This window comes from Coenobita brevimanus, chromosome 110 (genome assembly GCF_032717465.1).
Source record: "Coenobita brevimanus isolate Jiangsu-jjx chromosome 110, ASM3271746v2, whole genome shotgun sequence".
Lineage (NCBI taxonomy): Eukaryota > Metazoa > Arthropoda > Malacostraca > Decapoda > Coenobitidae > Coenobita > Coenobita brevimanus.
In genome coordinates this window covers 46,700,876-46,727,038 of record NC_137063.1, presented here as the reverse complement: position 1 = coordinate 46,727,038, position 26,163 = coordinate 46,700,876, and positions in this window count along the sequence as shown.

Below are 26,163 nucleotides of genomic sequence, written 5' to 3'. Positions count from 1 at the left end.
ATTTAACTTGGCCTAAATCTGCCATCTATCCATTTTGAATTCTGAATTCTAGCAAGATTAACACACACTACACTTTTTACTCTAGCATGACTACTTCCATCCATCCATAAACAACCAGACAAACAGGACATCTCTGATAAGTTTCAAATAACAGTAACTAAACATAAGGCAAAAAGAGGAAAGAAAATGTTACCTCTAGGGGTGCGGCCACATTGGACGCAAAGAGCGGGGAGGTAGCATCGAAGTGAGCGTCAACACACTGCCTGTCCATACAGGAAATGGCAACCTCACACGCTACAGATAGTCAGAAGCTGTTCATCTGTACAGACATGTCACTGTCAAAGCAATCAAGTGTGGGGATGTCATCAGGCAGTGCGTGACATTTTGGAACATCCTGCATCGTGTCGTGACGGGCTTGGAGGGTGGGCGGGGCAACAAACCTCCCCTCTCATTCAGCGTGGCCATCCACGTAGAATTTATGGGTTTTATCGTGTAGCCTCATCCCTTCCCACACGTTGCGTCTGATGTGGCCATACACTAAGACAGAAACGAAAGGAGGGGAAAAAAAATCCATGAAAGAGTTACTTAAATACATGGAACATTTGGTATGCGATGCAACTGGTGGATGGGGGGGAGAGAGAGAGAGAGGTGTGTGTGTGTGTGTGTGGGTGCGCGCGCGCGCACAAGAACATCCATATGTAGCACTTCCTCAATCACCTTGCACACAACTTATTATATAAAATACTACACTATTAATTTTAACTAGGAATACATTCCATCTCACCATATAACTAACAATAAACTAACAATACAGTATGATTATAGCCACTCCATATTTTATTAAGTAAGATTGAACTAGAAATTATGTACAGTTTTTACTAACCTTCATAATAGTGGATTAATGCTGGAGTGGGGAATCTTCGCGTGGTGGCACTAACACAATGGGGCAGCTCAATTGCCATATTATACAAATATCCATCAGCTACATCCCTATCCTCTGAAAGGAGGAAGATGGACTGTACAAATGACTGAAGCCTGCAGTCCACCAGGTTCATATTTCAGATGAACCTAGGGCTACAACAATAAACAAGGGACTTATGTACACTGAATAAAATCATGCAGACTGGAATAAAATGAAACTGATGTACTCTGATTTGTCAATGTTGTCATCTAATTATACCTGTCATTACGAACAAGCACAGGGACTTGGGACTATGCTACTCATCAATACTAAAAGCAAGGGTGACCAGGTGCTCACCCAAATGGCATTATGTAGGCAATGAACCCCAACTAACACAAGGATAATAACCCTTGGGCCTCATCCACATAGAACGCCTTAACCAACTAGACCACTATGCATTTATCAGGTTATTCTCTTACCATCCACTATAGCCATAATTTTTAACAGACTGTGTCTGGAGAAAACTAATATTTTCAAACATCCCTAAAAACTAGGAGTGCCTTTACCTGGTCTCTGAAAACTATGCTCAACAGATATTAAAAACCTACCGGTACCTTTTCCAAGGTGACTGATGTACAACAGGCACTGCTGATCTGCTGGAGACAAGGCAGCCTGACAGCTGAGGACACAGTGGCTACAGCAGAGGACACAGTGACATGGAGGCTTCTGGAATTAAGACATGGTTTCAGACACCATTCCAGCAAATACTTATTAATATACACTGTATGTCATTTTTCAAAGTTCCTTCTTCACATCATCTTGACAGAAACAGTTGGGAGGTAGGATATTTTCAAATATTTAATTTTTTCAAAATTGTACAGACAAAGAGAAAGATGATACTTTGAGTTAAATATTCCCCTGGAAAGCCAAAGATGATACTTTGAGTTAAATATTCCCCTGGAAAGCCAAGAACAGATGACACTTCGTCATGTTTAATCTTGTAAATAAGGTCCTTGTAATGTCAGGGATGTGTTCCAAAATATCAATAAACAATGGAACATTAATTGGCATATTTTTCTGCAAGTTACTGTGGACTTTATGGCAAAAGAACTACCTATGAGGACTTACAGTAGTATCACAAGCAAATAACCTTGCCAGCCTCATGAATATTTCTCATTCCTCCACAATTGCCCGAGAACATCCATCCGACTGAGTACCTTGATCGTCATCGTCATCATTTAATCCTGTGTCGTCCCCTTAAGAAACGTAAGAGTCCAGGGCTAAGCAAGCTGGTTCTGACGTTAAGATGAGAGTGACCAGCCTCACTCATCTGAGTGGCATTACATGAGCAATAAATCCTAACCAACCCCTGGATATAAACCTGCACAGGCTCAATCCAGCTGGAGCGCCTTAACCCCTAACAGGTGGATGACGTTACGTAATGTCCGTGCGTGAGGAGGCAGGCGACGTTACATAATGTCCAACCATTTTGTCCTAAACTATTAGTGAAACTGGGTGATAAGGCATCCTTGTCACCTATTGTCCTGCCCTCTACTCTCCCAAACCTTGAAACAAGTAAAACAGAATATACATACTATATAAGTTGTAGTGTTATAATTGTTCATGTAAAATAGTATACACGTACATAAGTTTTATTATTATAAGTGTTCAAGTAAAACAGAAAACACATACATAAGATTTTTAAGACAATGAATAGTGTAAAGAATGCATAAATGATATAGTGTTCAGTGGTGAAGAAAAAGCAAATGAGTGAATAGTTTGCTAGCCTCACCCAAGGTGAGCCTGGTGAAAAGCTGCCTGCCCGCCCTCCTCCCTCACTCTTCCCCTCCTCCTCCCACAGCCAGCAGAGACGTATTATCACTCATATAACACCTCTTGCCTTCGTTTTTCATCCATTTTTCATTGATTTATGCATGTTTAGGCTTATTCCTTAAAAAAAAAAAAAAAAAAAAAAAAAAAAAAAAAAAAAAAAGTTCAGAAAAATCTCTTTTGTGCCAGACCTTACCCCCAAACAAAGGGATGCAGACAAAATCCTGAGAGCAGAACTCAATGAGAAAAAGGAAAGAGGTGAAGAAGGATGGTATATTAACAAGGAAAAACTCCATAGGGTCAGGAGGAATTTTTGAGTGGTAAAAATGGGTTGACAAAATAAAAAATTGAGAAAATAGACATAAAACTGATAAACATACAAGGTTTAACCCAAGCAAAATTCAGAGAAATACAAAGTGAAATACACCTAAAAACTATTTGCTGCATAACAGAAACACAACGCAAATGGGAAAATCTGGACTTGCCAAATAACCTCTATCTATCCATCTATTGCCAGATGCCTCAATCCCGTTCAGGGTGGCCACAAACAAATCGCCTCCACGTCACTCTGTCCCCCACCATTTCACTGCCCTGCTCCCAACTCACACACCCCCTCTCTCATATACCTCTCCACCCCATCCCTCCACCTCATCCTCGGCCTCCCCCTCCCTCTCCCCCTCTCCACCTCACTCACATACACTCTCTTCGTCAGTCTTTCACCCTCCATCCTCTCCACATGGCCAAATAACCTCGAGCACACATTTTCCATGCAAAACGCAGACGACAAAAAAGGAGGGGGGCTCTCAATCCTACACAATAAGCAAAGTGGTACTGAAATAACAATAAGCAAAGTGGTACTGAAATAACCAAGTTGAAGGAAAGACACTCAGATATACTGTAAGTAGTGTGTACTGCAAGAAATTTGAAGTTTCATATAAATTTTGGTATATATGGCCACCAACGACAATCCAAGGAACCAAACATTGGCAAGGCACATTGACAGCAACCTTCAGAAGCATGAAGACAAACCATCACTACTTCTGGGTGACTTCAATGGCCACATTACTTTTATAGGGTGACAGGAAGTAAACTCAAATGGCAACAAGGCTCTGAACTGGGACAGAAAATACAATGATCATACTGAATGGTGACGACAGATGTCAGGGTGAAACAACTTGGGCCAGAGGAAACCAAACTAGCGCAATTGACTTCTTGCTAGTAAACCAAGCCATGTGTGAAATATTCAGCAGTATGGAAACAGATAAGGATAAAGAGCATTTTGACCTCTCAGATCATAACCAACTGCAGGCTATGTTTAATACAGCAGTAGAAAAGGACATCAAACAAAACAGTGAAGTCATGGAAATTGCATTCTTAAAAATTAACGAAAGAACTATACGCAATTTCATTTATGATATGGAGGAAAAACTGGAGGCACAGCCAGAAGAATCTAAAGGGGTCATCCTTCAGTTTGAAAGCATGATGACTGAAGCTGCTCACTCACAAATGACGACAAGAATAAAAAGACAACAGGAAGTACGACAGAACTAGCAGAACCAATATGGCTAACAAACGAAAAAAAAAAAAAAATAAATAAGTATAAGAAGAACCTTGAACAAAGAAAGGAGAAAGGCAAAAGCAGAGAATGACCCCGAAAAGCACAAAAGGTATGAGGATCTGTACTTGACCCAAGAGAAGAAAGTGCAAGGAATGGTGATAAAGGCTATGGGAGGGCAAGAAAGGAAAGTCACAAAAGAAATTCTAAAGGATCCAAACAGAAGTTAGAAAACATGGCAACATAAAATCTGCTTCTAAGAGACTGGGTGTGCTAAGCCGACTGCGTTCTTTCTTTACCCCTCCACAACTGTTGACTCTGTAGAGAGGTTTTATCCACCCCTGTTTGGAGTACAACTCTCATGTGTAGGAAGGCTCCCCACATACAGCTCTTCTCAATAGGGTGGAGTCAAAGGCTTTTCGTCTCATTAACTCTCCTCCTCTTACTGACTCCCATCAACCTCTGTCTCTTCATTGCACTGTTGCATCTTTATCTCTTTTCTATCGCTATTTTAATGGTCACTGCTCCTCTGAACTGTCTGCATGCATTCCTCCAACTCTACGACGGGCGCGTAGCACCCATCTGGCAGCAAACTCTCATCCCTTTTCTGTCCAACTCTCTAATGCAAGAGTTAACCATTACCCCCAGTCCTTCATTTATGCAACAGGTCAACTCTGGAACTGTCTCCCTGTGTCTGTATTTCCTGCTGCCTATGATCTCCAGTCTTTCAAACGCAGTGTGTCCAGGCATCTCGAAATGAATGGATCTTGAATTTGGCTCTCTCTTGTAGTTCGTTTTTCTCTTGGAGGGAACTGTTATTGCAGTCTCATGGCCTTTGGTTCCTTCTTCCTCGCATAAAATATATATATATATATATATATATATATATATAAAGGCTAAAAGGAGAGACAATCGGAAATAAGGCAGGAGTAATAATCTATGACAATGAGGGGCCCCCAGTAAGGAAAGAAGCAGTATCACATGAACTGGTAAATTTCTGGAAAACAGTCAATGGAAAACATGAAAATAAAATAGAAGTATGGAATAACACCAAGCAAGATGAGTATGAGGCAGAATCAAGAAGGAGGGAGACCAGGAACAGATATGTTAGAATTACTGCACTAAACAACAATGGAGATGATGAGACAGACGTATCACAAAAATTACATGAACACTATGACATGGCATACAGATGTATTCAGGTGTACCCTCAGCCTATGAAACAAAAAGCTCAAATTAATGTACAGGATGTAAAGACACAAATTAAAAAGATGAAAACAAGAAAGCACAAGGTCCAGACGGCACTAAACCTGACCTCTTCAGAACGCTTGAGAGAAATGAAAAATGTTTAGAGGAAATTTCCGTGTGCTAAAATATTGTTCTAGTGAATAACAACAACAGAAAGTTGGAAAGTACAAACACTGTACTAATCCCCAAAATGAGCAAACCAACAGACTATAGCTCTTGCTAATGCTTCATACAAGTTATTTACAGAAATACTAAAAACCAAAACAGAAAATCATATCAAAAGAACACAGGAAAGGCACGATCTGCAAACGAGCTACACAGAATAACAAAGAATCTCTGACAGCCTCTACATAATAAGATACTGTACTGATGAAAGCTACCAACGCAACAAGCAGCTAGTTGTGCTGTCATTGGACTTCAAAAAGCCTTTGACTCTGCGCACTGAGCAAAATTAATCACACCTCTAAAGGGACACACACCCAAATATACGGTAACTAATGCCATAGCAAATATTTATAGTGAGGACAAAACAAACCTATTTCTGAATGGAGACAAGCAAGCCGAAATCCAGATAACCAGTGGCATCAAACAAGGCTGTAACGGATCGACAGTGCTCTTCTTATTAATAACATACACAATCATAAATAAACTACAAGAAGAGAACCTAGGCTTCAAAGGTAACTTCAATCTACCTGCACCATTCTACGCAAATGATGGACTCATAGTCGGATTGTAAGGGACCAAACAAAACTTAACAAATTAATCACTGGTCTGGCCGGGATTCGAGCTTGGGCCCTCGCGCTTAATACGTGCGCACATTACCACTGAGCCAAAGAGAGGATCCCCACTCTGCCTACAGGCAACGCGGGCTTTTATACACCCCATTACATCACTCTTTTCTCCCCGCGGATGATTAACTTGGTCAGTTTTGAACACACGTGGTAGCATAGCAAGCACACTGGATGCAACCGTTGGGGGGAGCCAGCGAACCACAAGGACAGTTCACCCCTGGGATGTAAGACTTAACCCCTTAACCGCGGGGCGTCACTTTCGTGACGCTCGGCCACAATGGATCATACCACGGGGCGTCACTTTTGTGATTCTGTGTTATTTTGAATTATCCCGGGCTCTCAAGTGGTGGCTTGTATCATCTATCAGTACTGCCAATGTCCAACACTAGTCAGCACTCCAAATCTCATCTGTACTCCCATCCATTGTTGACAATTTAGCGATTTTACCCCCTTCGTGACTCCCCTCCCTACCTGCCCTCCATTACCCTGTCCTCTCACCTCCCACGCCGCGCTGCGCTACGCAAATTTCCCCCGGATTTTTCCACAGATTTCATCCATTGAAAAAAGCCCTATGCCCTATACTTATACAAAATAATATATACAAAAAAAAAAAAACAGGTAAGTGATAGTGTTATACACCAGAAATTGGCTAATTATCACCTGACAAAACCTCACGTGCATTCATTCGCTACATTACCACGGTAATTTCCCCTTTGAAATATGCCTTGCAATCGATGTCTGTAATAAAAATATATATCAGAAAGGAAGGGAGAATCCTAATTGACATTTACATTCACCTGGAACTACCTATTTCTTTATGTATTGCCGAGATTTTCTACCTATAAAAAATTAGCATGTAAGTTAGCAGCAGTCAGCCTAAAGTGTCATTGTCAACCCTTCCCTTCTCAGATAAGCCGCGGCATTTAGTTCCTTGTCCTCCGCTGTAGAGAAACGATGTCGCACTCGCGCCCCGCCATTCCTGCCACTTCTGCATCCATTGCAAAGGGCCCCGTGACCTCTACTCCTAAGAAAAGTAGTGAGGCAAGCAGGAAAGGCCTTAGTGACTCTGCAGTGGCACATGAACTGGCAGAATTGTCTATGATTATGATGGACAGTGACTTTGACGATTCGGGTGAATCTTGTGATGAGCCGGGTGAAGTTATTGTGCCAGAAACAGCAACAACGAGTGCTACAGTGTGTGAATTAGTGTCTAGCTCCAAGGGAAAGGAGCCTTTAGTGCAGCAAGGACAGGAATTTGGGAAGGGAGTGAAAAGGCGGCGTGTTAGCCCCAGAACAATGCCCCCACGTGACCCAGCCCGCCATGAGTCACGAGTACATTCACCTCCCCGTTCCCCAAGCCCCATTTCACTCATTTCTTCATCATCGTCGGCTGAGTTATCTCCGGAGTCTTCATCGTCGGAGTCACCACCAGCATCAACAGTGAAGGCAGGCCGTAGAGGCAAGAGGTAAATCAAGGAGAGTGAAAAGTAGTGTAGCTAGTAGGGTAAGGGCTGCTAGTGCTGTACGGCAACCTAGGGTCAGTGCGAGTGACCTTGACCGACATAAATCTGCCTCACAGCCAACCTCCACCACCACCACCACCACCCGCCCTACACCGCCAAGACAGGGAATCCTGGACGCCTTCGCGTGGACGGAAGGGTCAGATTTTGTGCCAGAAAATTTAGTTTTTGATGAGAGCTCCTCAGGAGTTCAGCCTCCCTTCACTATGGACGAAAATGCTGAGTGTGTCGACTACCTTTTGGCCTTCCTAGATGACGAAGTCATGCAGCACATATGTGATGAGACCAACAGGTATGAATCACAACGTGCTGCAAGTGATACAGGTGCAGCCAAGATGCAACAGTGGTCCATGCTGGGAGTGCAGGAGCTGTATGTGTTCTTTGCCCTCATGCATCTCATGCCACACTCTAAGAAGCATGAGTTGGAAGAATACTGGTCCATGGACCCCTTACTACCCTCACCCACCTTCAATAAATACATGGCCACAGATTGCTTCCGGAACATCATGGGAAACCTGCACTTTGCCGACAATGATGTACCTTCCCAAACCGACCCACTCTGGAAGATCCGGGAGATTCTGAGCAGAATGAAGGATAAGTTTACGTATTCTTCCACCCCTTTCAGAAGGTTGTCATTGACGAATCCTTGGTTTTGTTCAGAGGACGTCTTCGGTTTGTTCAGTACATTCCAAGCAAACGCCATCGCTTTGGAATTAAGTTCTTTGTACTGTGCAAATGTAAGACAGGGTACATCCTTGACTTCGTCACATATTCAGCCAGCACTGTCGATCTAGATAAAACACACCCCCTTGGCTTCTCAGGCTGTGTAGTGAAAGTGCTCCTAGAAAAGTATTTTGGTGGGAATCATGTGCTGTATACAGACAACTACTATACAGCACCAAAACTTGCCAAATACCTTTCTGAGCACGGCATTGGCTCCTGCGGACTGTGAAAAGTAATCGTGCCCACTTCCCCAATTTCCCAGAGGCGGGAACCTCGCAGCGAGGAGACGTGCACCTACGCAAGTCTGAGAAGATGCTGGCAATACGGTGGCATGACAAGAGGATCGTGCACATGCTCACCACCATACATAAGAGGGAGATGAGAGACAGTGGGAAGGTCGACCGTAAGACAGGCGAACCTGAGATGAAACCTGATGCTGTGTTGGACTATAATATCAACATGCGGCTGGTGGACAAGTCCGACATGATGACTGGTGAGATCGACTGCCTCAGGAAGAATACTAGGTGGTACAGGAAAGTATTTCTGCATCTGATAGATATGACGATGCTGAATGCCTTCATCCTGTACAAGATGAAGGTCAAGCCACCAAAGTCCTTCTCCCTGAGGTTGTTCGCCAGGACTTGTGTCCAGCAGCTGCTGGAAAGATATGGCAGGGTGACAGCAGCAACTCCAAGGCGCCATCCAGTAACACTTCCCGACCGACTTGAGCAGAGGGTGTACATGGATCGGCACAGACTTGAGCTTATGCCTGCCACAGGGAAAAGGAAGGCTGCGATTCGCAGGTGTCAGGTATGTGCGCATACCACCCGCCGCACACCTGAGCACAAACGCACCTCTTGGCAGTGCGCTGAGTGCCAGGTTCCCCTCTGTGTTACCTGCTTCTTCGATTACCACAGCCAGAAGCAGTTCTAACAGTGCAAGTGTGGAAGCAGAATGATTTGGAAATAATGTGTAAATAATGTGTAAATAGCAGGTGAAAGCAATGGATGTTCAGTACATATGATTGAACAGTGTATTATAGTTTTATCTTACTGAAAGTGACAGTGAATAACATAGTGTAAGTAAAATAGAAGGGTAAATATTGAAAATAGAATAGAAAACGTAAATAGTAATGTAAGTACAGTAATTAGTAATATAAGAATATGAGTACAAATAATTTATGTTATAACAGTGAAAGTGAATCCGTGGCTCTCTACGTATTTTACTGAATGAAAAATTGAATGACTTCAGTGACAATAAACTAATACGACTGAAGGAAACTTATGGAGAAAGATTCCAAATATATATGTGATATAGTAATAGAAATATAAAGTGTGAGGGGTTTTATGAATAATAAATGACAGAGTACCAAGAGCGAACTAGCGCAAGTGCGACGATCAGACGCGCTCGTAATTTCCATTGCTTTCACGGTGTTTTTTTTTTGGAGTATGGATCCCAAACTACTTGAAAATTATAGAATAGTGTTTATAGTGTTTATATCTGGCTGTGGTAATCATATTACAGGTTGTCGGGAAATGTAAAGTGGAGACTTCTTTACCCTACTTCAGAGGTCTCCACAAGTCCTACGGTAACCGACGAAGGCTCAACAAACATTCCAGGAGAAAGCTGAAGGTATGTGCCATAAGCGTATGTAATTTTATTATTCTAGGACTAATAACTGATTTTTGGCAAATATTTTTTGAGAGTCTGTCGGAGCCCGAATAACCCCGCAGCACACTCAAAACATTGGTAAACATGCCCGCGGTGTAGCGGGTTAAGACACTGTCACAACATCATGGCCCTCTAAGTTGCCAACCAATGTAAAGGACCAAACTGAAACTTAACAAATTAATGACTGGTCTGGCCAGGATTCGATCCTGGGCCCTCAGCTAAATACACGCGCATATTACCACTGAGCCAATGAGAGGATCTCCGCTCTGCCTACAGGCAACGCGGGCTTTTATACAACCCATTACAGGATCATCAATGGAAGAAGCAAAAAAGAGCCATCCAAAGGACAATGGAGTACCCAGCAAATGTGGACTCTCCCTCAACAAAGAAAAGAGCAAAATAATCACCTTTAACATGGAGGACACACCACAGAAAATTGAAGACATCACCATATATGACAGCATAAAATACCTTAGTGTGAAAATTACAAATAAGATGTGCTTCAGGAAGCACATAAAAGACAATATAAACAAAGCAAACAAAATGGCAAATTGCTGTTTACGGTGTCCTGGAAGGAAGTTGCAACAGCCTCCTAATAATTAACATGTGCTGGAAAGGGTTGGCAATACCATCAATCTTGCATGCATCTTAAATAACTACAATGAAGAGGACCTTAAAACGTTGCAAAAGAAATGAAAATAGGGTATACTGAGCAATGTTGCAATAACCAGGTGACACAGCCACAGACGCACTGAGAGAAGAAATCAGAGCCTCGTCAAGCAAAGCACGCGACATTAAATCCAAAATCCTCTTTGCCAAACATATTCTACAAGAAGGAAGGAATGACTTAATGAAAGAAATATTCCTGAAAGAGTTTGAAGACAGCACGCACAAATGGATTATAAAGCTAAAAAGTTACATGAACCTAATTGGCATCAACTTGCACCAAACTGAAAGTTTAACCCCTACACCACGGGGATGTTTTTGCACTCCTTGCATGTCCCGCGAGGATATTTGCGCTCCAACTGACTTTTTAAAAATATTTGCCAAAAATCAGTTATTAGTCCTAGAATATTATAATTAAATGTGCACATGGCACATACCTTCAGCTTTCTCCTGGGATGTTTGTTGAGCCTTCGTCAAGTACCGTAGGACTTGTGGAGACTTCTGAAGTTGGGTAATGAATTCTCCACTTTACACTCCCCGACACCCCGTAATATGATTACCACAGCCTGATATTATCACTAGAAACACTATTCTATGATTTTCAAGTAGTCTGGATCACAAAAAAAAAAAAAAAAAAAAAAAAAAAAAAAAAAAATACTGTGAAAGCAATGAAAATTACGAGAGCATATGAGCTTCCCACTTGCGCTCGTTCCCTGCTGGTATTCTGTCATTTATTATTCATAAACACACTCATGTTTTATATTCCTATTGCTTTATTAAACTTATATATATATATATATACAGTATCCATAAGTTTCCTTCGGTAAGAGTAGTTTATTTTCACTCCAGGCATTAACTTTCTCGTTCAGTAAACTAGCGTAGAGAGCAAAGCTTTCACTGTCATTACTCCAAGTATTTGTACTCATATTCTTATATTAGTAATTATTTACACTTCTATTTTATTTACACTATGTTATACACAGTCACTTCCAGTAAATAATAAGAGCTCCTTTCCCTTGGAGCCAGGATGAACTTGGGACACTGAAGCACCGGTAGTTTATCACCATTTCCTCCACTGGCTCATCACACGATTCACCAGAAAAATTGTAGTCACTGTCCATCGTTATCATGGATAAATTAGCCAGTTCACGCTCCACAGCAGAGTTATTTAGTCTTTTACTCTTTTCCAAACGAGGTTTAGTAGGGGTAGAGGTCACAGGGCCCTCTAGAAGCGGCAGAAATGGAGGGGCGCCAGTGCTACGTGCTTTCATCTCAAGAGACAACACTGAACTAAATGACGAGGCAGATATGAGGCCACCAAGGGTTGACAACGTCAGCGAAGTGACAGCGGCTAATTTATATGCTGTGAAATGATTGGCAGGAAATTAGGTAGTTCTAGGTGAATGTAAATATCACTTAGGCTTCTCCCTTCCTTTCTTATATATATTTTTATTACGAGAATAAATTATACGGCATATTTCAAGGGGAAATTACCAGGGAAAATTAGCGAACAAGTGCACGTGGGGTGTTGCCAGGTGATAATTAGCCAATTCCAGGTGTATGGCACTATCAGTTACCTTATTTTTTTTTGGTATATGAATAGGGCATAGGGCTTATTTTAATGGATGAAATCAGTGGAAAATACCAGGGAAGATTTGCTTAGCGCAGAGGGGACAGGCAGGCAAGAGGAGAGGGTAATGGAGGGGAGTCAAGAGCGGGGATAAATGGCGAAATTGTCAACAATGGATGGGAGTACAGATGACATTAACAGTGCTGGACAATGACAGTACTGAGAGATGATACAAGCCACCACTTGAAAGCCCGGAAGAATTCAAAATAACATAGAATCGCAAAAGTGACGCCCCGCAGTATGATCCATTGCACCTGAGCGTCACGAAAGTGACGCCCCATGGTTAAGGGGTTAAGGCCAGAGGAAATAGGGGAAAAGTGAAAAATGGGACACAGACAAATGGAGAAGCTGCATGCAAGAAAAATCGACACTGTGTTTATATAGAAGATTCAAAACAGAAATTAAAGAGAAAAAATGGTTAGAGAACAGCCAACGGAGCAGATTAATGGCAAGAGCTACAACTAACACCCTCAATCTAAACTGGAGAAGCAAATTTCTGGAAGGAGATGAAGCATGCCCATGCTGTGAAGAGAATGTAGAGACCCTGGAGCATTTCTTTTTACATTGAGGTGCATTCAGCAAAATAAGAGAGAACTCAAGACTACAGCAACCTTGCCAAGACGACACCGGTACCATCATAGCGTGCATCCTACTCTATGAAGAAAAAGATGAAAACATCCTAGAAAACAAAAGCTAACTTATCTGAAAAATATATGGAGAGAACAAAGATACTGAAGACTAAGCTGACACAACAATGAATAACCTTGCGGGAGTCGTGATAAAGACTCATCCCAAAGTTATTACCGTACTGGACTGGACTGGACACAAATCTGCATGTAGTCTTAAAAGTTTCACTTAAAAAATATTGGAAAATAAAAGAAACTCGGTGGCGTACCCGAAAAAGCTGGTCTAACTAATAGCTCATGTAAATTTGAAAAGCATCCTCCCAAAACTCATATACTCTCGATTACCGCTACAAATATATATATATATATATATATATATATATATATATAATGAGAATACACATGCTGTATTATATTCTCGACCTAGGACGTGGCCTCACTGAAGTTTGGTGACGTACAAACAACGCCGATCTCCACATTTCACCACAAATTCAATGGCATTCATGTGTTCAATCTACTACGACGGAGTACACACACAAACTCTAAGATCTCAAATTAATAATGTGCATATCAATGTATAATTTTAGTTAAAGATAAAGGGAATATGAGATGAAAAATATTCTTACCAACACATCCCCTACTCGGTGAGTCGAAGGTCGCTTACGTTCTTGGCAAAAGCAAACAAGTGAGCATAGGGCTGCGCATGAAGACTTTTCTTTTTTTCTAAGCTCTTTAACTTTCCTTTATAATATACTGTACTTTTATATTAACAAGGAATTAGTATGAACTGTACTGAATATCCTGAGCAAGATCTATTATTGATTTTTTTTTTTAAATATTCGGGGAGAACTAAAGCTTGCACACGCACACTGAATGACAAATAATCTAAACATATGCACACTGTGGTTGCATTGATAGTACATACATTACATTACGTGCTATACCACCATACCAGCCACACAACACCAAGTACACCACCCTACATCATTAGGTTATACCAGAAATACTATATCATCATCATTACCTTTTGTCCACGCAACACAACCACGCTTATACCAGCCACTACATTTATTAAACGAGCCACATTGCTCCATTTATACCAGCCAAACTGTGCCAGTTATAACAGCCACACTGTACGTTATACCAGCCATACTATGCCACTTTACAGCCACACCATGCCACTTATACCAGCCACACTGTGCAAATTATACCAGCCACTACCTCACTTGTATCTACCACACTATGCCACTTACACCAGCCACAGGTTGTATCAGGCACACTGCCAGTTATACCTGTCACACTACTGCACGTATACCAGCCACACTACAAGTTAAACCTGCCACACTATGCGTTATACCTACCACACTACCTCGCTTATACCGCCCACACTATACCACTTATACCAGCCCATGCCAGCTACACCAGCCGTACCATACCAGTTATACCAGCCACACAATGCGTTATATCAACCACACTACAGGCTATACCAGCCACACTATAACAGTTATATCAGGCACACAATGCCAGTTTTACCAGCCACACTATACCAGCCACAGTACAAGTTATACCAGCCACACTAAAAGTTATGCCAGCCACACATACCACCTATAACTGCCACCCTATGTCAGTTACACCTGCCACACTACAAGTTATACCAGCCACACTACTAGTTATACCAGCCACACTATACCAGCTATACCTGCCACACTATGCCAGTTATACCAACCACACAACGTTATACCAGCTATACCTGCCACACTATGCCAATTCTACCAGCCACATTACAACAGCTATACCAGCCACACTACAAGCTATTCCAGCCACACTGCCAGTTATGTCAACCACACGACAGTAATTATGCCAGGATGATGGTGGACTGCAGGGTGAAAGGCAACTCCAACTGGCAGTTCACCAGTTTCATGTTTAGATCAGCCTGGGTCTGAAACTATTTTAACCTCTTTACTACAACGGGACTCTCTAAAGGCTGCATAAAATCATCAGAACGTAGGAAGAATACCAGTAATCATCATCATCATCGTCATCCATACTTCTTTTACCTACCTTGGATGGGGTGAGGTAGTATCATAATGTATTGTTTACAGACTCCAATTACTTGTATGAGTCTGGCTTGGTCACGTAATGGCAGCTCTTCACCCTGCTCGATCTCTGGCAGCCTCCCTATTTAGTCCCTTATCCTTAAGGTCACATTCTATGACCTTGTCCCAGGTCTTTTTCGGTCTGCCTCTCACAACCCTACCCCCGACGTTCACACTTTTCACTTTCCGAGCCCAACTGTCATCCTCCATCCTCTCGACATACCCGAACCATCTCAATCTACCCCTCATCACAACACCAATATACTCCAGTCCCATCCTGCCTCTCAACTCTTCAATCGTCAACCTAGCCCCCCATCCCCCAGGCCTCACATTCAAGGACGCTCCACATTACTATACATGTACTGTACTGTATAATGAAATGATACTAGGGAGTTCCTTAACCTATGAGTGTCGTTTAAAATATTTTCCAAGATAAAACTGTTGGTGTGAAATTTGGTAAAATTCTGGTCCTTCAAGATTTTGAAATTACCAAAAGGGCTCAGATTTTAGAAAAGGAGAGGGAGGGTGGCACACACCATAAAATTAGGAAAATAAATATGGTAAAAACAGAAAAAACATGAGGTGAAAAATAAAACAGATCTAAAAAGGGAAGCACAAAATATCAAGTGGAAACAAAGAGAATAAGAGAAAATATTAGTCAAGTAGGAACAAGAACAGATCACAACAGCTGAAAAGTAAAATATAATTTAAAAAAAAAGAAAAGAAATAATAATGCCGGCACAACAGAAAGTAGAAAAAACAGAGTAAAAGATATTAATTTGCTGTTTTGATACACAGAATTCTCAGCCTAGAAGTGGCCTCAAGAAGCTTATGATGTAGTACAATAGTGTCTGACAGCATCACTATTCTTTTTGTCCAATAACCTGACTGCATAACATTATTCAACACTAGGGATTATAGACGTACTCTTTTCACCTCAACTTTCATGTTTCTGTCTATCTATAGTCAAGAGCCTTAATCCTGTAAGGGGTGACCATAAGCAAACTGCCTCCATGTTGGCCAGTCCCCTGTCATTTTGCTGCCCTCCCCCCAGCTTCCACCCACCTCTCACATACTGTATACCTCTCTACTCCATCCATATATTGTTCATTTCCCCTTCCCTTTCACCGCTGCACCTTACTCTCATACTCTCCCCTAGTTTGTCTCTCACTCTCCAACTACTCCACCTGACTTTACATCCATTCCATAATACTTTTTATCAGCACCATATACTGGTATTAATCTCCTGTTACAGCTCAGCATTCAAAATGTAGAGATGGCGATTTTATACTTAAAGTGAAAAAAGGTTTATAGTGTTATTTCTCCAACTCAGTTTATATGTTTTGGGCTGAAAAAGGACATTTTCCTGAGGTTGCAGATACAACAAAATTTCACTGCTGTCTGGGTATACAAACGTCCCGAGACTCTCCCTATAACTCCATAGGAGTGAATTGCAGGGGAGCAATTTCAGTCTGCAGTTCATTGCGGTCATTTCCAGATGATCCTTGGGCCACAACAACAAAGATATGAACCCAACTCAATAAGGCCACCACCCCACTGATAAAGAACCCTTGTGCTATTTAGAACACTTATATTAAGGTGTGCTGACAGTGCTGGACTTCACTTGGGTTGGGTTGGGTAGGGCTGGTTACCATGACCCGTGACTTCACTAGACTTTGTGCTGGGTACTGATTTGGCTGGACTTTATGGGCTGGGCTGGGCTTTGCTAAGGATGACTTGGTCTTGTCTTGGTTAAGCTAAGATATATTTGGCTGCGACTGGCCTCAACTGTGCTAGGCTAGGCAGGGGTGGTCTCGGCTGTGCTTGACTTATGGGGCCTTGCCTGGGTTGGACTTGTGCTGGGTTTGGCGTCTCATTGGCTGGGGTGGCCTGGACTTACCTGGGTTGGAAGAAAGTTGGGATAAAATGTTTGCTCTTAAGGTGGCACTTCAGTTGGACCAAAGATGGAGCTTATGTTGGACTGGGCATTAGGTGGATGTTTGACTGTGCTTTGGCCAGATGTGCTTTGACTAGACTGGCTGGGCTTACGAAGAGATGGGCTGGGCTGGGCTGATATTAGTTCTGGATGAACTGGGCTCAACTTAGCTTAAGCTGGCCTGGGCTTTGGCTGGCTCATGCAGGTAAATGTCATTTGTCATATGTTAAAATACTATGGCATGATTTAATGCCCTCTCTAAATCTAGGCAACAAAAGCCATATAGCACTACAGAAAAGTAATGGTAGAAAAGGAGAAAGTAGTGGCCTTGACGTTGAAGAGAGTTTTGACACTGAACTGGTGTACTATTGGACTGATCTGACAAATGTTTGGTTTTGAAGTATTTTTGATTAAGTGGTTCTGATGCTCAAGAGGGTAGCATTGAATTAGCTTGATTGGTTACCTGGTTGAAAGGCATGACCCTTCCAGGAAGGGAGGAAGGGTTGAAGTTAATGGGAAGTCCATAAATCAACTATGACATGAAACCATAACTTGTCTCTTTAGTTACTTGTTTTCCAGGAAGGGACACTAACCCTCTGTCAACCCACTTGTTGACATGTAGGGAACACATATGAGTTAGTTATATGGTTATCATCCAGCGTATTAAATGATCTCCTGGCCTACAGGAAATAATTTGGTTTGTCATTCAAAGCAGGGTCACCCTGAAGTAGACCCACATTAGTGAGTGGATGATGGGCGCCCCCATCCAACACATATGATTGAGGGATGAAGTGGAGAGGCATACGGGAGAGGGGGTATAAGTTTGGGGAGGACAGCAAAATGGCAGGGGACAGGGCTACATGGAGGTGAATTGTTTGTCGCCACCTCTTTCAGGATTAAGGTGTTCGGCTATAGACAGACAGATGGATGAAACCATATGTCCAACCTGATAGTAGTAGAGGAAAAATAAAAACCTGAAGCACAGAAATATCAAGAAGTGAGTGTGAACAGAAGAGAAGAGAACAGGAAGGAAAGGCAAAATTACCTCTTTTAGTCATCTCTTACAATAAGCAGGGATACTAATATTGAAGAAGTATTCCCTGACCCTCCCCAGAAGGCTAAAAACTACTATAGTGCTTATTTTCATTAGGTTGAAAATACTATGCCATATTTTAATTGTCTCTTGTTTTATGTAAGATTTTTACACTTACTTCTATTTAAAAATATCTCTACAATAAAATACAATTAATATTATACACTGTACAAGGGCAGCTGTAAGTCATGAGGTTGTGAGGCTGGCATATGGGAGACAATGCATCCTGCTTTCCCATGCTCTCAAGTGATCAGAGCCCTTGGATCTGCACTTTTTCCTTTACCATACCTACTCCACTCTTATCCTGTATACTACAAAGTATAATTATCTCTAGATGATTTTTACCTTATGTACATTTCAGTCTTCCTTCTCTCTTACTGGTATGGCACTGAACACAGAGCATGGAAAAGTAGTGGTTGTAAATAGGCTTAACTAGTCCTGAGAATAAGAGCATCGGTTCTAACTTCCCTAGCTCGAGTTAACAGGAGAACCAGTAGTATTATTGATTGGATAACTCTGGTGTTTTAGGTTTTGTTTAATGATTTAAAAAAGGCTTGCATTTGGTGGCACTGGCATAACCAGGTGGTTCTGTTCCGTGGTTATACAAATGTCCTGGTGCTGGAGAGAGAAGCCTTCACATAGCAGTACCAATTTAATTGGGTGGATATACTGCCCAGTTATACAAATAACCCTCCTCTTTCCATCCCCAAGAGGAGCATGGTGGACTGCAGAAGGACAATATTAGCATCCAGTCCACCAGGTCATGCTTTAGAGGATCCTGGGGCCACAACAAAAGAAGGCTTGCAGTCTATTATTTAGATATTTGGAAGCTGCATTAAGACAATGACATGTTCCTATGCTCAATCTCTATTCCCCAAATGATGAATGTCAGACTGCAGGGGAACTTCAACCTCCAGTTCAATGGGTTGATGTTCAGAGGAGCAAGGGGCCAAAACAAAAGGTTTGCAATTTTTACTCAGATACTTAGAAGCCACATTAAGGTAATGACATGTTCCTCGGTTCATTCCCTACTTTCCAAAAGGAGGATGGTGCACTGCAGAAGGGCAACTTCATTCTGCAGTGTACTGGGTTCACATTCACATGAACCTAGGGCCATAACAATAACAAAGCTTGCAGGTGATATACAGTATATATGTTTGGAAGTTCCATTAGCACAAATATGAAACCAATAACAAGTAATTTTGCTCAACACTGATGTATTCAGGCGCCAATGGGACAACTCTTTGCAGTGGCATCACTTCCTTGGGTATCTACTGGGTGCCAAACCTTCCCAACTTTCCCATCCCAGTAAAGTGTGAAGCCCAAGTGCTACTACTGTCACAGGGCACCACCTGAGTGACACTGCAGGGAACCCAACAACAACAAAAACAATTGATGTATACAATTATAAATATAAAACAATAAAGCACAACTTCCATGAGCTATAGTAACAGTAGCAGGTGCAGCCCCCAGCTCATATGAATGTGAACCCAGCAGACTGTAGGCTCAAGTTGCCCTTCTGCAGACTACTACTTCCTCCTGGGGGATAGGTAGAGAGCCAAGGGCCATGGACCAGCTCAGATATATCAGTGCCACTGCATGAAGGTGTCCTTCTCCACCACTATGAGCACTGTGACAACCCCAAAATGATGAACTATCCAATCCATAGCACCACAAAATCCCACTGTGTACAGAAGCCAGTGTGAGTTAAGAAGGTAAAATATATTCTACTACGATAAATAATAAACCAACCACAAAAAATAGGCATTACAAAAATAGACAAACACATCTGAAATACATGGAGTCAGACTCACTAGACACACCAACCTCATTCCTATGATCTTGTATTATCCTCCTTTCAGGCACTGGCAACTTTTTACACATACCTTCAAACTTATTTCCTAAGCCTATACATATTCACAAGGATACACACTCCAGTTTTCTTGTACATTATGAGAAATTAACCTGCGCAATATGGATAATATACAGAAGTTACGACATGAGTTAAGAAACATCCACACATTCCCACTAGCATTCAGTATAAAAAATTCTTTACATCACAAACGAAAGTGCGCAAACCTCCTGAGTTAAATCTCCCACAATATGAACACTTATCCCAATACTGCATCACCAATTCTTAATAAATTATAGTGCAGTATTAGGGTAGCTTCCACAATTTTATGACATTTGTATAAGAATACTCGTACTTTTTTACAAAACAGTTGTGAAACACATGTTCATATATATACACACTACCCTCATATTGTAATGGTAACATCTTAATATATATGTTTTCCTTTTTTATGTGGGAGTTGTAGTCAGGTCTCGGAATGTCTCTCTCGATTATGTTGTCACCCGCATTTAACCAACCTACCTAGGCTCTCCAGCCGCCCCTTCCTGACTGTACATGATTACTGCTAGGCCACTCACAATGAAGAGCCAGGCCTGCAGTGAAGAATGAGAGAGAGGCAACACAGTCATCCTTACTAGTCAAAGGAGTACAGAGTACAATTTAGTGCCAAATACAGGAGTACTGTACACTATTATGTACAGCAGTATTGAGACTAACATGATATCTCAAGACAGGACGAATTTATTTAATATTTAGATAGTATATACTTGATTTAAAAATGGTTTTCTATGTGAAACTAATGATATATAATTACTCTGACCATCTCAGGGTGAGGGCAACTGCTGCTTCTCTTCTCATCATACTGAGGTAATAAATCATGAAATAGCTATGTTCATATTAATATATACTCATTTTCCTTTTAGCTCTCTTGAGAGGAAATGCAACTGGAACCCACCAAATTATAACAACCCAGTGCATCTCTCAAACTACCTGGTCATACAAGTCCACAAGCATCACTCAGAACATGAGAATTTGCTCCAGTTAGTTTCTGCACTGTAACACTGTCTCCTGACACTGAAACTGTCCTTAACAGATTTGTGTCACATTCTCTTACAGCAGAGTATTTCACAATTGGGGTTTATAGTTTTTCATAAGTTAAAAATTACTTAAACCTAGCACTTTGTGGGAGCACAGACACAAAAGTAAAGAGCAGGTACTTCAATGAACACCTTCCACAAATACTGACCATCTGAATATACTGAAATGCAACTGCAATTCATTATTTTTTGTTGGGTTTTTAAGCGAAATTCATAAGCAACATGAATTTCCCAGCCTTGATGAGAGTGGACCTACAGACTGCCAAATATATATGACTCTTCTCAGTTCAATAAAAAACAAATTCCCTCAGAGCACATGGAAACACCTTTGCCAGTGAATTATCTGCCAAAGTGTCACTGCACAGCTCACTCTCAAATGCTGTAATATATTTTTGGCTAGCTATACTGCATGCTTATAACAGCAGGTCATAAAGCACACACAAGACAGAACACAACTTGTAATACTGCTGATGTGGGAATTTTCCCCTTCTAGTTATCCAGAGCAAGTTATCCCACTGTTTGGCATATAAGAACTGCTGATGCTGGAGGCAAGCATATGTTGGCTTTGAATGTAAACACTGTATGTGAAATTCTGTAATATGACTTTTAGGCCTTTTTTTTTTTTTTTTTTTATTATCCTTACCAGTGGTTAAAAGGTGTACTGACTAATCTTAATATCAATAATTGACCACATGATGAGCCAAAGGGATCAGATCTTTTCTTTTGTCTAAGGAAGATTATTAAGTTGATGCCATCTGAGTGTGCTGCTGGTTGGCATAATTATTCCAGTACAGGGTGTAGATATGCTCCATTTACGTTAGTAATGAGTGGTGTATGTTCCGCAGACAATGGTTCTGCAGATCTGGACGCATGGTGAAAATTGTACTTCAACCATTCACACTGACGGCCACAGATAAGGGATGAGGGTCACTCTCTGATGAATGGAAGTCAGCTGATTAGATATTGGCCGGGGATTCCCACCAGGAGGCCACTGTAGCACCAAATAGACCTGATGCATGGACCTGTAAAAAAAAAAAAAAGTAACACATTAGAAACAGACTTTCCACAGCACAAGCACAGTAGATCATACAGGTGACAAAGGAAAGGCAAAACATTACAGTACAATGATGGGAATGTAATACCCAGACCTAAAATGTACCTCCATGTTTTCAGTGTGCAGAGACTTTAATGCATCTAGATAAACCTACTGACTTCTTTATTAAAAAAAAAAAAAAAAAAAAAAAAAAAAAAAAAAAAAAAGGGTAATATTCAATAATTTGTATCATTTATAAAGGCTCCAACATACTTGCATGTGTCAGTTTTACACATATTCAGTGTGATGAGACTATTAATTAAAGCATACAGAAAAAAAACTTCTAAAAAAATAATCTGGTATGAATCTAGTGTGAATTTAGTGAATGTACAGAGTACTAGAGTTATAAATAATACATTTCTGTGCCAACCACCACAGAATCAAAAGAACCCAGCAAGCTTTTCTCAAATGATCTTCTGACAATGTAACACATGAGTACCAAGATTCATTTAATATGAAAAAAATGAATTAGGCTCACTGACTGAAAATCTGGCAATTGACTGATAAACAGATCGTGTGAAAAGTAAATGTCTGGTGAAAGAATATTTTTTAGTGCAAAATGCAAAATGAAAGATAAGAGAGATGTGAAAGGTAAAGGGGATGAAACAGGAGTGAGGTGAGGGAAATGAAAGTAAGTGGGGATATGGAGATCTGCAAAAAAGGGTAATGGAATATGACATAAAAGAGCTATTAAAACTATAATAAAATTTTATGTGAGGAAGAAATGAGTGATAACGTAAGGGATGAGGATGAAGGAGATCAGAGCTAATTAGATTGTAGTGACATTTACTGAAAGTGTGGGAGTGTAAGTGGAAAAGGGCATAGTTCAGGAAGAGGGCAAAGGAAAAAAATGAAGATGTTTGAGATGATGCACAGTAAAATCAAGAAAACAGTGAAATGCACAAATATAGTGAACTGAGAGAGAGAGGGGGGGGGGAATAAGGAAGCCACCTTCACCACTGCCACACCCATCACCACCACCTCACCATATCCCACCATTATTTAACATCAACATCAAAGTTCAAACATGAAAGTCACGTCTCCTGAAGCTGTGGCTCTGAATATAGCAAGGTAGTCAGGCAAAAAATGATCTTAGGGAGGTGGAGACTGGGAGTTTGGGGGGGGGGGAGGCTACACGGGAGAGGATAGAGGAGAAAATGTAGGAGGAAAGGTGTGAGAAGAGAAGGAGGAGAGGATAATTAAGGAAGAAAGTAAATTAGGAGGAAGAAAGGAGTAAAGGAGAAGGGGATATGAAAGTGAGGGGAAGGGGAGATAAAAAAAATGTGAAAGAAAGAGAATGAGGAAGGAATGGAACTTAGGGAGGAGAGACAAGGAAACTGCAAACGAGGAGGAAATGGAGAAATGGTGAAATGGAAAGAGGAAGTAGAAAAGAAATGTGGGACAGAAGATAGAAGATAAAGTAGGAAATAAAGGAGAGAGAAATGGCAAAATGGAGGAGAGAACAGATGTGGGAGAAGGAAAGGGGATGGGATGTTAGGAGGGAAAGATACGAGAAGAATTGGGATACAGTACTAGGGATGGACACAAACTTAAACCTGAGAGGAGGTTAAAAAAAAAAAAAAAAATGATGACAGTAGGAAGAAGGATGACTATGAGGAAAACTGGAGGAATAAAAGATGAGGATGGGAGGATAAGTGAGGAAGGTAGGTACGGGAGGGTATGTGGGAGGTAGGAAGGAGCACGGATGAGGAAAAAAGAAGGAAGGAAGGAAGTTTAGGGGGGTAAGAATGGGAGAGCAAGTAGGAACGGCGAGAAGCAACGAAGTGAGAAAGGGAGGAGAGAAAGAGATGAGGAAAAGAAGAATGGTAAAGGGAAGACAAAAGCATGAGAGATGAGGGAGGTATGCAGGAGAGGCTCTGTAGGAGACAGGAGGCAGAAGGGATGTGAAAGGATGGAGAGAAGGATGAGGAAAAAAAGAAGAAGAGGGGGTCACTACAGGGAGAACAGATATGGGGAGAAGAAAGTATGAAAGAGAAGGGTGGGGAAGAGACAACAGGGGAAGGGAGGGGAAGTCATGAACATATTACAATGGGACACAAAGTGATGAAGGAAGGAACAATCGCTGTGTGTGTGTGTGTGTGTGTGTGTGTGTGTGTGTGTGTGTGTGTGTGTGTGTGTGTTTTATGTACCCTGCACTACACCATTCCAGTATCCATTCCTGCCTCCTCTTTTTATCTTCCTCCTTAACTATGCCTCTATCCAGTCTTACTCCCAGTTTCTGGCCTGTTTGCCTCCTTCCTACCAGCCCTTCTCTGCTTACCCTGCTTTCCCTGCTAAAGTCTGCCTATCCCCTGTCCCCTTTGCTTATGCCTCCCTTACTGCCTCTGCTACAAATGGGGACCGGGATGGAAATTAGACAGTTATGTGTACTCTAGGGGAAGACTTGGACGTGGTAAAAACTGGTTGCCTGCCTAACTGACCTATGTGCAGACGATGAGCATTATTCCTAAGCCTTGTTTCTCTTCCTCTTACCCCTCCCTCCTCCCTCCCTGTGCTTATATACCTTCTCCCTACCTCCCTACTTATTCCCTCTCCCTAATGAAACTGCCTTCCTCCCTCCCACTGCTTACAGATCCTCTCGCTGCCTACTTCTCCCTCCTCCCTCTGTTTTCTTCCCCTCCCTGCCAACCTCCCCCTTCTCCCTTCCTCTGCTCCTTCCTCTCCCTGCCTCCTCCAGATCAGAGACTGCGGGAGACATTCCAGAGATAACGCGGAGAAAGGTGTTCTGTACGCTCCTCCCCCCACCCTATCCCACCACAAAAGGACAGAGGGGGGTGGAGGGCAAAGGAGGCTGTGTCACTCGGGTTAAGGGTGGGGGAAAGGGAGTGGGGGTAGAGTGTCCAGGGAGTAGGCATGGATAGGGAAGGCAGAGTCTGATTTGGTTTAATTTGGTTTGGTTTGGTCTGGTTAGGTTAGGATAGCTAGGGAAGTGGGTTAGGTTAAATTAGGCTTGGTTTGGTCAGGGGTTAGACCGGGATGGGAAACGCACAATCTTAAAAATGTAGATAGGTTTCTGAGGTAGGGGAAGTGAGGTAGAGAGGGAGTGAGGGAGGTAGTGTTGAGAGGGAAAGCAGGTGGAGTGAGGTAGGTCTAATTAAGGAAGGGTTGGCTTTGAGGCGGGGCTGGGTAGGTATCTGAGGTAGAGAAGAGGATGGAGATGAGGTGAGGCAGGGAAGGTGAGGCATGTTAGGCAAGGAGAGATGGGAGGGTCAGTGAGGCAGATGGACAAGGGAGGGCAGGTGAGGCAGGCAGGGAGGAAGGCAGGTGAGGCAGGCAGGGAGGGAGGGCAGGTGAGGCAGGCAGGGAGGGAGGGCAGGTGAGGCAGGCAGGGAGGGAGGGAGGGCAGGTGAGGCAGGCAGGGAGGGAGGGAGGGCAGGTGAGGCAGGCAGGGAGGGAGGGCAGGTGAGGCAGGCAGGGAGGGCAGGTGAGGCAGGCAGGGAGGGAGACCAGACAGGGCAAGGGGAGGCAGGGAGGGAGCGAAGGATGGAGGCAGATGAGGTGAGGCAGGAGGGAGGGTAGAGGGGGAGGTAAGGGCGGGATGTAGGGAATGGGGTGGTGGTGGTGGTGGTGGTGGTGGTGGTGGTTGTGGTGTAGTGGGTTACGTCCCTGTAGCGGCCACCCACACCGCCAGGATTGAGACATCAACGTCAGGCAGGTAAATACTGGCCCCCCCCCTTCTACCCCCACCTCCCTACTACCTACCCCCTACCTCACTCCTCCATCTCCCTACCACCTACCCCTCCATCCTCAACCACCTCTAGCCCCTCCATCCGTTTCTCTCTCTCTCTGCTCACCCGTAACCCTGCACATATTC